The following is a 14,155-nucleotide window of genomic DNA, read 5'->3' as shown; positions in this document are numbered from 1 at the left end:
CTAACTGACATACAGCAATTTGTATGCGAACTGTGCCTGTTGCCTGACAGGTGAACCAGTGCACTGTAGATAGCTGCCGTAGCACGTGTAGGATGTAGACTCTGAGCTGCTGAAGATCATCTCTCCCATTACCGGCCAAATTATTGTGAGGAAAATTTCCTGTTCGGCCTGGGGTCTGAACTATGATCTTCGTGTCACTCGTCAGCAACCTGGCCCTGGCCGCAGAGGGATTGCACATGGGTTGCTTTTCATTACTCCCATATTTCAGCGAAGGGCTGTAAATTAATAATTTTTTCATAATGCGAGGCCACAGTCATAATATATTTCTTTAGAGTCATTACCGCCATTAGACTGTTGTTTATTTACAGTGTTACATTTACACTTACACAATCACGATTTCGGCTTCAAAGTGCCATTATCAAGTGTTTTAGGTGTTATACATTGCCTAAGATGGTATACTGTCGTATTAAAATACACTATTAGACACATTGTCTAAGATTCGATGTTTCTGGCAGAGCCTACTGCTTTGTTACATTACTGAGTACACCATCTTGACTTAGCCAACTGTCATTCAGTCAAGATGGTGTACTCAGTAATGAAACAAAGCAGTAGGCTCTGCCAGAAATATCGACTCTTAGGCAAGGTGTCTGATAAAAACTAAACTAAACTCCTCCCGAAAAGGCCATGAAGGCCCAACGGTACTGACCGGCAGCCGTGTCATCCTCAACTCAAAGGCGTCACGGGATGCGGATATGGAGAGGCGTGTGGTCAGCACACCGCTCTTCCGGCCGTATGTCAGTTTCCGAGACCGGAGCCGCTACTTCTACATCTACATCTACATTCTCAATCAAGTAGCTCCTCAGTTTACCTCAAAGGGGCTGAGTGCACCCCGTTTGCCAACAGCGCTCGGCAGACCGGATGGTCACCCGTCCCAATACTAGCCCAACCCGACAGCGCTTAACTTCGGTGATCTGACGGGAACCGGTGTTACCACTGCGGGAAGGCCGTTGGCCTAAGGTGTCTAATAGTGTATTTTAATACGACAGTATGCCATCTTAGGCAATTTATAACACTTAAAACACCTGATAATGGCACTTTGAAGCCGAAATCATGATTGTGTAAGTATAAATGTAACACTATAAATAAACAACAGTCTAATGGCGGTACTGACTTTAAAGAGCTGTAAATTAACTACCAAAAAAGAATGCTTGCAGAAAGAATGCTTGCAGCTCATACACAAAGACCTTCTACTTCAAACAATTGATATCAACTAATTCTTCCGTCACTGCTCGCTAGAACACCTCGACAGTTACACAAGAAAAGCACAAAATTGTGTATGTTCTACAAAATTAGTTTACTTGCCCAGTTCTACATCTAGATCTACATGTATATTCTCCAAATCATATTTAAGTGCCTGGCAGAGGATTCATCTAACCAACTTCCCAATAATCCTCTATTAATCAACTCTCGTGCAGCGCGCGGAAAAAACGAACACCTACATCTTTCCGTGCGAGCTCTGATTTACGTTATTTTATTATGAGGATCGTTTCTCCCTATGCAAGTCACCGTCAAAAAAAAATATTTTCGCATTCTGAGAAGAAAGCTGGTGACTGAAATTTCTTGGGAAGATCCCGCAGCAACGAGAATGGCTTTTGTTTTAATGATGGTTCAAATTCAAATGGCTCTGAGCACTATAGGGCTCAACATCTGAGGTCATCAGTCCCCTAGACTTAGAACTACTTAAACCTAACTAACCTAAGGACATCACACACATCCATGCCCCAGCCAGGATTCGAACCTGCGACCGTAGCAGCAGCGTGGTTCTGGACTGAAGCACCTAGAACCGCTCGGCGACAACAGCCGGCTTTTAATGATGTCCACCCCAAATCCTACATCACGTCCTTGACACTCTCTCCTCTATCTCTCGATAATATAAAACATGAACTTTCTCTATGAGCTCCGTTAGTCCTATCTGGTAAGGGTCATACACCGTGCAGCCGTTGTCGAAAACAAGTGCGGCCAAGCGTAGTGTAGGCTGTCTCTTTAGCAGATCTGCTGCATCTTCTAAGTGTTCTGCCAATGAAACGCAACCTTCCTCACAACATTCTGTATGTGTTCTTTCCGGCTTACGTGGCAATCATCACCGTAACAGACTCACGATGGCCTTGTAAGCCTATAGCCGGTTAAGTAAATGAATGCTGTAGAACATCCACAACTTTGTAGTTTTTCAAGCGGCGTAAGTGGCTACCATATTTAAACCATCATCAGTTCCGAGAACTGAAACGATAACTCCCGTTTGGAAACAGCAGTATAGGGCAGCTTTCTTAGAAATATTAAGTTTTCATATGAGATAACTTTTTAACTTTAAAGAATATTCTACGAAACAATGGTTAGACTAACCAGGAACGCTTGAGGGTCTTACATCGGCAACATTCGCCTATTTCACAAGGTCAACGCATACCACCAGTTAGGATGATTGCGGCCCGACGCGTTACGTGGCTACCATACGCGATGTCTGCTTCGTGGACTCCTCAGTGAGAGGGCACTGCAGTCCCTCACGTCAGGGGTTAAGTACCTGTTCTCTCATTTTAATCGCAGCACCCAGTCCGACTTATCAAATGTCCTCGCTGTGCCCATCCATGAAACAAAACCATTCAAAAACTCATTCTCTGGTTCCAGAATGTAATTTTCACTTGTAACGCATTCAATCTGTATATTGAGCAAGCAGTAAAGGAAACAAAACAAAAATTCGGAGTAGGTATTAAAATCCATGGAGAAGAAATAAAAACTTTGAGGTTCGCCGATGACATTGCAATTCTGTCAGAGACAGCAAAGGACTTGGAAGAGCAGTTGAACGGAATGGACAGTGTCTTGAAAGGAGGATATAAGATGAACATCAACAAAAGCAAAACGAAGATAATGGAATGTAGTCGAATTAAGTCGGGTGATGCTGAGGGAATTAGATTAGGAAATGAGACACTTAAAGTAGTAAAGGAGTTTTGCTATTTGGGGAGCAATATAACTGATGATGGTCGAAGTAGAGAGGATATAAAATGTAGACTGGCAATGGCAAGGAAAGCGTTTCTGAAGAAGAGAAATTTGTTAACATCGAGTATAGATTTAAGTGTCAGGAAGTCGTTTCTGAAAGTATTTGTATGGAGTGTAGACATGTATGGAAGTGAAACATGGACGATAAGTAGTTTGGACAAGAAGAGAATAGAAGCTTTCGAAATGTGGTGCTACAGAAGAATGCTGAAGATTAGATGGGTAAATGACATAACTAATGAGGAAGTATTGAATAGGATTGGGGAGAAGAGAAACTTGTGGCACAACTTGACCAGAAGAAGGGATCGGTTGGTAGGACATGTTCTGAGGCATCAAGGGATCACCAATTTAGTATTGGAGGGCAGCGTGGAGGTTAAAAATCGTAGAGGGAGACCAAGAGATGAATACACTAAGCAGATTCAGAAGGATGTAGGTTGCAGTAGGTACTGGGAGATGAAGAAGTTTGCACAGGATAGAGTAGCATGGAGAGCTGCATCAAACCAGTCTCAGGACTAAAGACCACAACAACAACAACGTATTATTATCTTTACGACGTTTCTCATCGAGCCATATACGTTATCTCGCATGTATAGCTGCTTCTCTCACACAAGTAGTGATAAAAAATCAGAAATTCAGGGTCGCCACCAGCCCAAGCCCTTCCTAACCATTTAGAAAAAAAACGCTGCTAGAAAATTATTAGTTTAATTACTTTAATAATTTAATTACAAGTATGCAAATTTCTTTAAGTGGCCAGATAAATAGCTCTCCATGTCGTGCATGAAGCAACTTGATTAATTCAGGATTGGAAATCGGAGTAAGTGGGCAAGATCAACACCACAGAATTTATCTTTCACGTAGATTATTTATTGTATCTAAGTATTTGGTTGCACATCCTAACTACACATAACTGGTGCCTGACTAGAAATATTTAAGTAAGAATTACGTGAGAATGTAACAGAGCACAATTTAACTACAGCAAGAAGAAACACATAAAACGGGGATTGGAGACAATGATACTATCATCTCCTTTGCATTCATACCATAAAAATATCTCAGTGAGATTCGCATTACGATTCTCCGCATGCACTATTCTGGAGAGAGGTTTAACCAATGCACGAGGTTGTGCGATAATTATTCAACATACTAACTGCGTCTGCTGCTTGCAAGCGGCCGAACTAGAGCACGTGGTGCATTCCGAACCAAACTGTTGTGCTGCTTTGTAGAAAGCGCGCGAAAGAACAGATATTCTTGCAGAAATTATAGCTCAATAAACAAGCAAACTGTTAATATAAAGCCTATTGCGGTGCCGTGGTGGACCACAAGGGTCATTGATTACCAAAAACGTGGCACAAAATCGACACACAAAGACAATAGCATCTTCCACAAAATATACTCACTGGTCATACCGGACTCGAGAGTCCATTACCGCAGCAACATATTTTCGCCATCTGTCCCTGTCTTGGGCTATTTCCTTCCATTCCCCTTCAACACCTAGGCTCCTCAAGTCAGCCTTCACATTGTCCTCCCATCTACGCCTCGATCTCCCCACAGGACGTTTTCCTTCTAGGTGCCCTACCAGTACTCTGCGCGCTGCCCTGCCCTCATCCATTCGAGCTACGTGACCCGTCCTCGCAGCCTACGTGATTTAATAATACTGATTATGTCAGGGCTTGAATAGAGTTCGTGAACCTCTCGTTGTGCAGTTTTCGCCACTCTCCGCTAATGTCATCCCTTTTTGCCCCGAAAATTTTCCGCAAAATTTTGTTTTCAAATACTCGAAACGGCTTTTCATTTTGCACAGTGAGAGACCAAGTCTCACACCCATACAGCATAACTGGTAGAATAATAGTTTTGTATATTCTGATCTTTAAATTCCTGGACAATATCCGCGATGAAAGTAATCTATTCAGTGAGAAGTAGCACGCATTTCCCGCCCGTAATCTCTTCTTCAGTTCGGATTCAATCTCATTTCTCGAAGTGATGTCCACGCCTAGATACTTAAATGTGTTCACTTTTTCAAACTGCGTGTCTCCAACTTCATGATCTACTGCTGTTGGCATTCTAGTAATAACCCGGTATTTAGTTTTGTCTTCGCTTATCCTTAGACCTACATCTTCATTAGCCTTGGTTAACGCATTCGCATTTGCTGTTACAGGTTCTTTCCTATAGCTAATGATGTTTAGATCATCTGCATACCCTAATATCTTAATATTTCCATTTAGCCCCACACCCTCTGAATTATCTGCTGCCATTCGTACAATATATTCTAGGACTAAATTAAAAGATAGCGGAGACAGGGCATCTCCCTGCTTAAGACCGTTCTTTATTACAAATTCTTCTGACTCCAATTTTCCCACGCGTACTCTACCATTTGTGTTTTTCAAACTCGCTTCTATAAGTCTAACATACTTCTTTGGTATTCCGAGTTCCAAAAGAATTCTGTACAATTTTGACTGCAATACTGAATCACATGCTTTTGTAAAATCTACGAAAAGATTATGAACTGGTTTATTGTATTCCCATTCCTTTTCCAAAATTTGACGCAGGGTGAATATTTGGTCTATAGTTGATCTGTTCCTCCGAAAGCCGGCTTGGTAATCCCCCACAATTTCCTCTGCATATCGTGTAAGCATGCTTAGCAGAATATTCGAGAAAATTTTGGAACGTACTGGTAATAGCGATATCCCTCTATAATTACTACAATCCATTTTGTCACCTTTCTTAAGAATTGGGATCAGAATCGACTCCTGCCACTCTTCAGGTATCATCTCTGAGTTGCATACTTTAGTTATCACTTTGTGAACTACTTCCACCAATTTCTGTCCCCCATCTTTAATTAATTCTGCAGTTACGCAATCTGATCCTGGTGCTTTATGGTTTTTCAATTTGTTGATTGCATCTCTTACTTCTTTAACGTTGGCTCAGGTATCTGGGGTTCTGCTGTATGTATTTCGTACGCCTGCTCATTTCCTGCTTCCTGGTGTACATTTAATAGGTGCTCAAAATACGCCCTCCATTTACTTGATATAGCACTGGGGTCTGTCAGTATTCCCCCAGCATCCCCTCGAAGTGCATTTGTCCTATCCTTGAAGCCCTTCCTGTACCCATTTATGTCTTGGTAAAGTTCCCTAATCTTTTTTTGTTTTACTGTTGGTTTCCATTTTTGTAATCTGATTGTTCAAATAATCCTTCTTTGCTCGTAGCCTACGACCAACTTCCCTTCTCAAGTTCAAGAACTCCTCTCGTTTTCTGTCTCCCGTTGTATCCCAATCTAATCGAGCTTTTCTTCTTTCCTCTACCAATTTCTTGCAGTCCTCATCAAATCATGGTTTCCTCCTGTTCTTCTTAATTGTACTTATTGTGACCTTCGCTGCCTCTTTGGTATTATTCCTCACAGTGATCCACTGTTTATTTACATCCTCGTCTTGATCTTCGTGTGTCCTGAGAGCATCAAACCTATTTGAGATTTCTATCATGTACCTTCTAAAGCTTTCATCATTTAGCTTGTCAGTGTCGAACCTAACAAGTTCTGCACTGTGACACCTTGATGTTGCTGTAGATAGCCGTTGGTGAACTTTGGCAACTACAAGAAAATGATCAGAATCGCAGTCTGCTCCCCTGAAAGTCCTAACATTTTCTATACTAGTGTACCAACTCCGATCTACAAGAACATGATCAATTTGGTTTCGGGTGTGTCCATCCGGAGAGACCCAGGTTGCTTTATGAATGTCCTTCCTTCTGAAATATGTGCTCTGAACAATCATGTCTTTTTGAAACAGCAAAATTAACCACCCTTGTGCCATTATCATTCGAAATGTTATGCAAACTTTCTTTCCCAATTGTAGGCCGGAATGCTTCAAAAAATGGTACAAATGGCTCTGAGCACTATGGGACTTAACAGCTGTGGTCATCAGTCCCCTAGAACTTAGAACTACTTAAACCTAACTAACCTAAGGACATCACTCACATCCATGCCCGAGGCAGGATTCGAACCTGCGACCGTAGCAGTTGCGCGGTTCCGGACTGCGCGCCTAGAACCGCGAGACCACTGCGGCCGGCCCGGAATGCTTCCTCCTTCCCTATCTTCGCATTAAAATCACCTATGATTAATTTTGTATCATATGAGGAGAACTCATCCCATAGTTGATCTAGTTCTTCATAAAAGCCGTCTTTAACAACCTCTTCGGTGTCCTCAGTTTGTTCGTCTACATTAATTACTACTAGTCTATTCCACCTGCCGGACAACACTACAACTGATAGGCGGTCACTAATGAACCTTATATCTCTGACTGCGTGAAGCACTTTTCCCTGTACTGCGAAACCTGTTCCGAAACTGTGAGCTTCCGAACCTCCATAGAAAACTGTATAGTTACCCCTCTTTGTGCTACCCTCCCCCTGCCACCGAGTTTCTTGAATAGCTGTAATGTCTACATCGTATCTATCTAATTCGTCTAATAATGTTTGGAATGTACCTGGCCTGTTCAAACTTTTAACGTTCCATGTTCCCAACCTGGAAGTTCCTTTTGGCCTGAATCTCTTCGAAGTAGGTTCCGCCCGGAGATCCGAATGGGAACCTAGTTTACCTCCGGAATATTTTACTTCAAAGGGACCCATGCCCATTAATGTTGTTGATTCTTGATTACGAGATTTGGTAGTAGAAGAAGAAGAAACAGGGATGGTTCATCACGCCATCGCCTGCTCCCCCACCGGCTGTCCGCGACTGCTTATTTTTTGTATTCGCAGCTACCCTTCATATCTGAAGGCCGTATTCCCCATCCACAACCTTGGGGACGCGCTGTGCCGTGGTGGTAGGGGCCCACAAGATTAAAAATCATACTCGCTTCGACACAGTATTACACTCACGTACGGTTCAAGTGATCCTAAGCAGCTTTTCCTAATCAGATTTACTGTTTGAAATTCTACTTCATCGTTGTTCAAAAATGAACAAAGTAACTTCCACACTTTTAACTCAAACACCCAAAACTAGCTTATTTAAAGCAATATAATAATGGCACATTCGGAAAAATAACTCGCTTCACACGCTTCAGTTAAGCTGAAGTTCTTAAGTATTTTAACAGTTAAACATAACGAAGTCCTAACGCAACCTGCTTCCTATCACCTGAAACCTCTCTTAAGAGTTACGATCCGTACTGACCAAACGTTCACCGAAGAGTGCCGCTCTCTCTTTCGAGATTACCTAGCTCCCCCTGCAGCGGAAGCTACCAAGAGGGGTAGCCCTCCGTCACCAACCTCACACACAAAAATAGCCTTCGACACAGCCTTCGACTAACATGGGTAAACCTCTCTGTTCAAGTATTGGAAACCTAAGTTGGTCATCCTGTGCTCTCCTTCGAACGAGGAGCAACATCGTCTGCTCCCAGCAGACGATGACCAACTCAGCGTTTCCCACAAAACAAAACCGAAACCCCACATTAAAACACACATATAATATTCAATAGGCCTTAGAATATTTCTGGAAGAGTTCATGAACTGAGCTAAAATCAGGTAGTAAAGTGAATAAGTTGCACCGAATTTGACAAGTATCTCATGAAACGACTTCACAGAGACGTTTCACACTCTGCAGCGAAGTATGTGCTGGTATGAAACTTTCTGGCAGATTAAAACTGTCTGCCGGAGAAAGACTCGAACTCGGGACTCTACCGACGGAGTTCATAGAGCACTTACCAGTGAAAGTCAAAGGTTCCGAGTTCGAGTCTCGGTCCCGCACATAATTTTAATCCGCCATGAAGTTTCATAGCAGCGCACACTCCGATGTAGAACGAAATATTCATTCTGGAAACATGCTCCAGGCTCTGGCTAAGCGTGCTTCCGCAAGATCCTTTCTTTCAGGAGTTTTAGTCTTGCAAGTTTCACAGGAGAGCTTCTGTGACGTTTGGAAGATAGGGGACAAGGTACTGTCGGAAGTAACACTGAGAGGGCTGGTCGCTCCGCCACGTCATTCGATACAGTACTTATCTGCGAAAAGCAAGGGTACCGAGTTTGAATCTCGGTCCGGCACACAGTTCCAATCTGTCAGTAAGTTGCCTTCTCTGCTGCTACCGTCCACCTCTGGAACAAGCTACCCTGTACGCTTGTTCACAATTCAATGCCCTGCTGCACCGGCCGCAGTGGCCGTGCGGTTCTAGGCGCTACAGTCTGGAGCCGATCGACCGCTACGGTCGCAGGTTCGAATCCTGCCTCGGGCATGGATGTGTGTGATGTCCTTAGGTTAGTTAGGTTTAATTAGTTCTAAGTTCTAGGCGACTGATGACCTCAGAAGTTAAGTCGCATAGTTCTCAGAGCCATTTGAACCATTTTTTCGCTCTGCTGCGTTAAACAAAAAGCTGGAGCACTCTCTTTTGCCAGCCACACGACTTTTCCCTAAGAAAAGGTTACGCTTGTGGGCAGTTTCTCTCTGTGGAGCGGCAAAGCAAATACTTCCATCTTTCGCAGTTACTCTTCTTTCTCTTCTCGTTTCTCAGCCAGTCACGCCATTTTCATTCCCCCTCCCTTCTTGTGTCCGCAGCTCGTGGTCTTGGGGTAGTGTTCTCGCTTAGCGCGCGCGGGGTCCCGGGTTCGGTTCCCGGCGGGGTCAGGGATTTTCCCTGCTTCGAGATGCATGGGTGTTGTTGTGTCGTCTTCATCATCATCATTTTAAGGCAATGACAAACCACCTCCGCTAGGAGCTTGCCTAGGCGGTGGTGCGGGCCTCCCGCATCGCTCCCTATGCTCCTCGAAGTATGGGACCTCATCATCATCTCTTCTTGTGTTCTATTACGTTCCTCTTTCTCTCCCCCCCCCCCCCCCCCCCCTCTTCTCCCTCCACTGTCTACTGCTTCCAGTACCATCAGTCCAAAACTAGCTGGCTGAACTCTGTGTATGTTGTTCCGCTTTTCACGAATTAATATAAACTCTGTTTCTATACAGGGTTGTTACAAATGATTGAAGCGATTTCACTGCTCTACAATAACTTTATTATTTGAGATCTTTTCACAATGCTTTGCACACACATACAAAAACTCAAAAAGTTTTTTTACGCATCCACAAATGTTTGATATGTGCCCCCATAGTGATTCGGCAGACATCAAGCCGATAATCAAGTTCCTCCCACACTCGGCGCAGCATGTCCCCATCAATGAGTTCGAAAGCATCGTTGATGCGAGCTCGCAGTTCTGGCACGTTTCTTGGTAGAGGAGGTTTAAACGCTGACTCTTTCACATAACCCCTCAGAAAGAAATCGCATGGGGTTAAGTCGGGAGAGCGTGGAGGCCATGACATGAATTGCTGATCATGATCTTCACCGCGACCGATCCATCGGTTTTCCAATCTCCTGTTTAAGAAATGCCGAACATCATGATGGAAGTGCGGTGGAGCACCATCCTGTTGAAAGCTGAAGTCGGCACTGTCTGTCTCCAGTTGTGGCATGAGCCAATTTTCCAGCATGTCCACATACATGTGGCCTGTAACGTTTTTTTCGCAGAAGAAAAAGGGGCCGTAAACTTTAAACCGTGAGATTGCACAAAACACGTAAACTTTTGGTGAATTGCGAATTTGCTGCACGAATGCGTGAGGATTCTCTATTGCCCAGATTCGCACATTGTGTCTGTTCACTTCACCATTAAGAAAAAATGTTGCTTCATCACTGAAAACAAGTTTCGCTCTGAACGCATCCTCTTCCATGAGCTGTTGCAACCGCGCCGAAAATTCGAAGCGTTTGACTTTATCATCGGGTGTCAGGGCTTGTAGCAATTGTAAACGGTACGGCTTCTGCTTTAGCCTTTTCCGTAAGATTTTCCAAACCGTCGGCTGTGGTACGTTTAGCTCCCTGCTAGCTTTATTCGTCGACTTCCGCGGGCTACGCGTGAAACTTGCCCGCAGGCCTTCAACCGTTTCTTCGCTCACTGCAGGCCGACCCGTTGATTTCCCCTTACAGAGGCATTCAGAAGCTTTAAACTGCACATACCATCGCCGAATGGAGTTAGCAGTTGGTGGAACTTTGTTGAACTTGGTCCTGAAGTGTCGTTGCACTGTTATGACTGACTGATGTGAGTGCATTTCAAGCACGACATACGCTTTCTCGGCTCCTGTTGCCATTTTGTTTCACTGCGCTCTCGAGCGCTCTGGCGGCAGAAACCTGAAGTGCGGCTTCAGCCGAACAAAACTTTATGAGTTTTTATACGTATCTGTAGTGTGTCGTGACCATATGTCAATGAATGGAGCTACAGTGAATTTATGAAATCGCTTCAATCATTTGTAATAGCCCTGTACTATTTTTCGCTATGCAGGGTGAACATTGATAAATCTGACCAACTGCAGGTTCGGATTCCTGACTAGAAATGGAGGAAATAATGTCGTATGAACACGCGTCCGGAAATGCATTGTTGCCAGGGCAGACAGCGCTGACGAATGACAGTTCCTTTGACCACGTTCCGTGTGTTCATTGTGTGTTGCAGGCCGTATGGTTGACGCATCGTACTGTAAGCAGCATAATGGTCCGGTATTCATGTCGGAACAAGCCGAGATGGTGATTGTGTACGGCCAAGCAGATGGAAACGGTCGAGAGGAGCACAGCTGTATCAAAACAAGCACACTCACAGACACCAACCACGCTACACAAAATTTTTCGGTGTTCGTGTGATCATGGGTCCTTTCTCACAAACGGGCATGCAGGGAGGCTGCGGCATGTGCGTACACCAGATCTGAAGGACCGGGTTCTACACGACACTGACACGAACGCTGGTAGCAGTTACTTCTGTAAAATATCTGGGAGTATGCGTGCGGAACGATCTGAAGTGGAATGATCATATAAAATTAATTGTTGGTAAGGCGGGTACCAGGTTGAGATTCATTGGGAGAGTCCTTAGAAAATGTAGCCCATCAGCAAAGGAGGTGGCTTACAAAACACTCGTTCCAGAGGAGGTGGCTTGCAAACCACTCGTTCGACCTATACTTGAGTGTTGCTCGTCAGTGTGGGATCCGTACCAGATCGGGTTGACGGAGGAGATAGAGAAGATCCAAAGAAGAGCGGCGCGTTTCGTCACAGGGTTATTTGGTACGCGTGATAGCGTTACGGAGATGTTTAGCAAACTCAAGTGGCAGACTCTGCAAGAGAGGCGCTCTGCATAGCGGTGTAGCTTGCTCGCCAGGTTTCGAGAGGGTGCGTTTCTGGATGGGGTATCGAATATATTGCTTCCCCCTACTTATACCTCCCGAGGAGATCACGAATGTAAAATTAGAGAGATTCGAGCGCGCACTTAGGCTTTCCGGCAATCGTTCTTCCCGCGAACCATACGCGACTGGAACAGGAAAGGGAGGTAATGACAGTGGCACGTAAAGTGCCCTCCGCCGCACACCGTTGGGTGGCTTGCGGAGTATAAATGTAGATGTAGATGTAGATGTAGATATAGATGTAGAAGCTCGAGGCAAGTGGCCCGACAACATGGTTTAAGCCAAAGAACGATTACTTGCACCCTGCATGACAACCGCCTCTATCGCTATTGCCTGCAACGAGTGGGGAGATTATCAACATCGCTTTTCTCTCTACGGGAAGGACTTTGACGATGGTTTTTGCTTGCGACATTATTTGGAGAGAGGCGAGAACGCGCGGAAGAGTGCGGCAATCCATGAAGAATCGTGTGCACGCGTGCATTTCGTCTCATGGAGGCCGCTTTGAACATCTGTTGTCGCGTGGATGCAATGCAGCTCTGTACTGTGTTCCGGAGCCATTTGTTGTCGTCGTACGCACACTGTCCATTTCCAGACACACGTTCATAGAACCTTTTTCTCCTCTATTTCTAGTCAGGAATCCGTCCTTGCGGTTAGTTGGTTTTGTTAATGTTCGCTCGGTATTTATTTATTTATTGTTCAGCTAATTCAGTCTATACAAGATGTAGCCTCTTTAAGCTATTAAATACATTTTTGAGAGGTGTTTCCATGCATCTCTGTCCTCTGCTGTCTTCTGCCAGTTGAAGCCCGCAACCTTCCTGAGTTCCTTATCCCAGGCATCAGGTGGTCTCCCTGGTGGTCTTCGTTTTCCTCTGGGACTCCACTCTAAAACTGATTTTGTCACTCTCCCATCCTTCGTTCTTGCAATATGTCCTTCCCACTACCATTTTAGAGTCTTAACCCGTTTTATAATATCTTTTTCTCCTGTTATTGCTCGAATGTCTTCACTTTTCTGTTGATTTTTCTTAGTGAGACCTAACATTGACCTTTCCATAACTCTCTGAGCAGTTCTAGGTTTCCTTTTTGAAAAATTCATTTAAAGTACAAGTTTCACACCCGTACGTTGAAACCGGTAGTACACACTGATCAAAAACTGTCTTCTTTAAGTATACTGGCATGTTAGATTTGAAAACTGTCGCATTCCTTCCGTGAGCCCTTCAACCCAGTTTAATTCGACGAAAAATTTCAGGTTTCAAGTCCCCTTTTGCGCCAAGTAATTGCCCCAGATAAACGTATTCTGTAACATTGTTTAGGATGTTGCCGTTCAGTGTTACTTGTCCTGCAGCTACCCACTTTTTACTCGTAACCTCAGTTTTGGTGTGATTTATTTTAAGTCCAACTTCCTGACAACGATCTGTTAAGTCTTTTATAAAGGACTGCATTTCCATCTTACTGTTAGCTAGGACCACTATATCGTCAGAAAATCTCAGGTTGGTGAGCCTTTTACCATTTATCCTTATTCCTCTGTTGTTCCACATAATTTTGGACATAGCTATCTCGAGAACTGCTATAAATAACTTCGGGGATATAGGATCGCCCTGCTTTACTCCTTTTTCAATGGGAAATTCACACTTGTTTTTTCCCATGTTGATAGATGCTACAGACGTGTCGTAAATGTTGCACAATATGTTGTTTTTTTCCACTCCTTGCTCGGCCACTGCTTGTATGACTGCAGTGTGGCTGACAGTGTCAAAGGCACTGTGAAGGACACGGAAGCGCCGCGGATTCATGTTAGGCAGCGTTGTCAGCGCTTTGGAGGACACCTGATTGCGGGTCTCAATTTGACCGGCTGATTGAACCGTGCAAATATCCAGATTTTATAACATTCAGATGTGATAGAGGCCCGATGTTGGACTGCGTGGGAGTGTGAGAGCAGGCAAACTCT

General features: G+C 44.2%; 1 pseudogene; it reads right to left on the bottom strand.

The window, feature by feature from the left end:
- Positions 1-894: 894 nt before the first annotated feature.
- LOC126459509 (5S ribosomal RNA) lies at positions 895-1,012 on the bottom strand (annotated as a pseudogene).
- Positions 1,013-14,155: the final 13,143 nt, after the last annotated feature.

The sequence above is a fragment of the Schistocerca serialis genome, chromosome 2 (assembly GCF_023864345.2).
Source record: "Schistocerca serialis cubense isolate TAMUIC-IGC-003099 chromosome 2, iqSchSeri2.2, whole genome shotgun sequence".
Classification (NCBI taxonomy): Eukaryota; Metazoa; Arthropoda; class Insecta; order Orthoptera; family Acrididae; genus Schistocerca; species Schistocerca serialis.
This window is presented reverse-complemented; position numbering and strand designations above follow the sequence as displayed.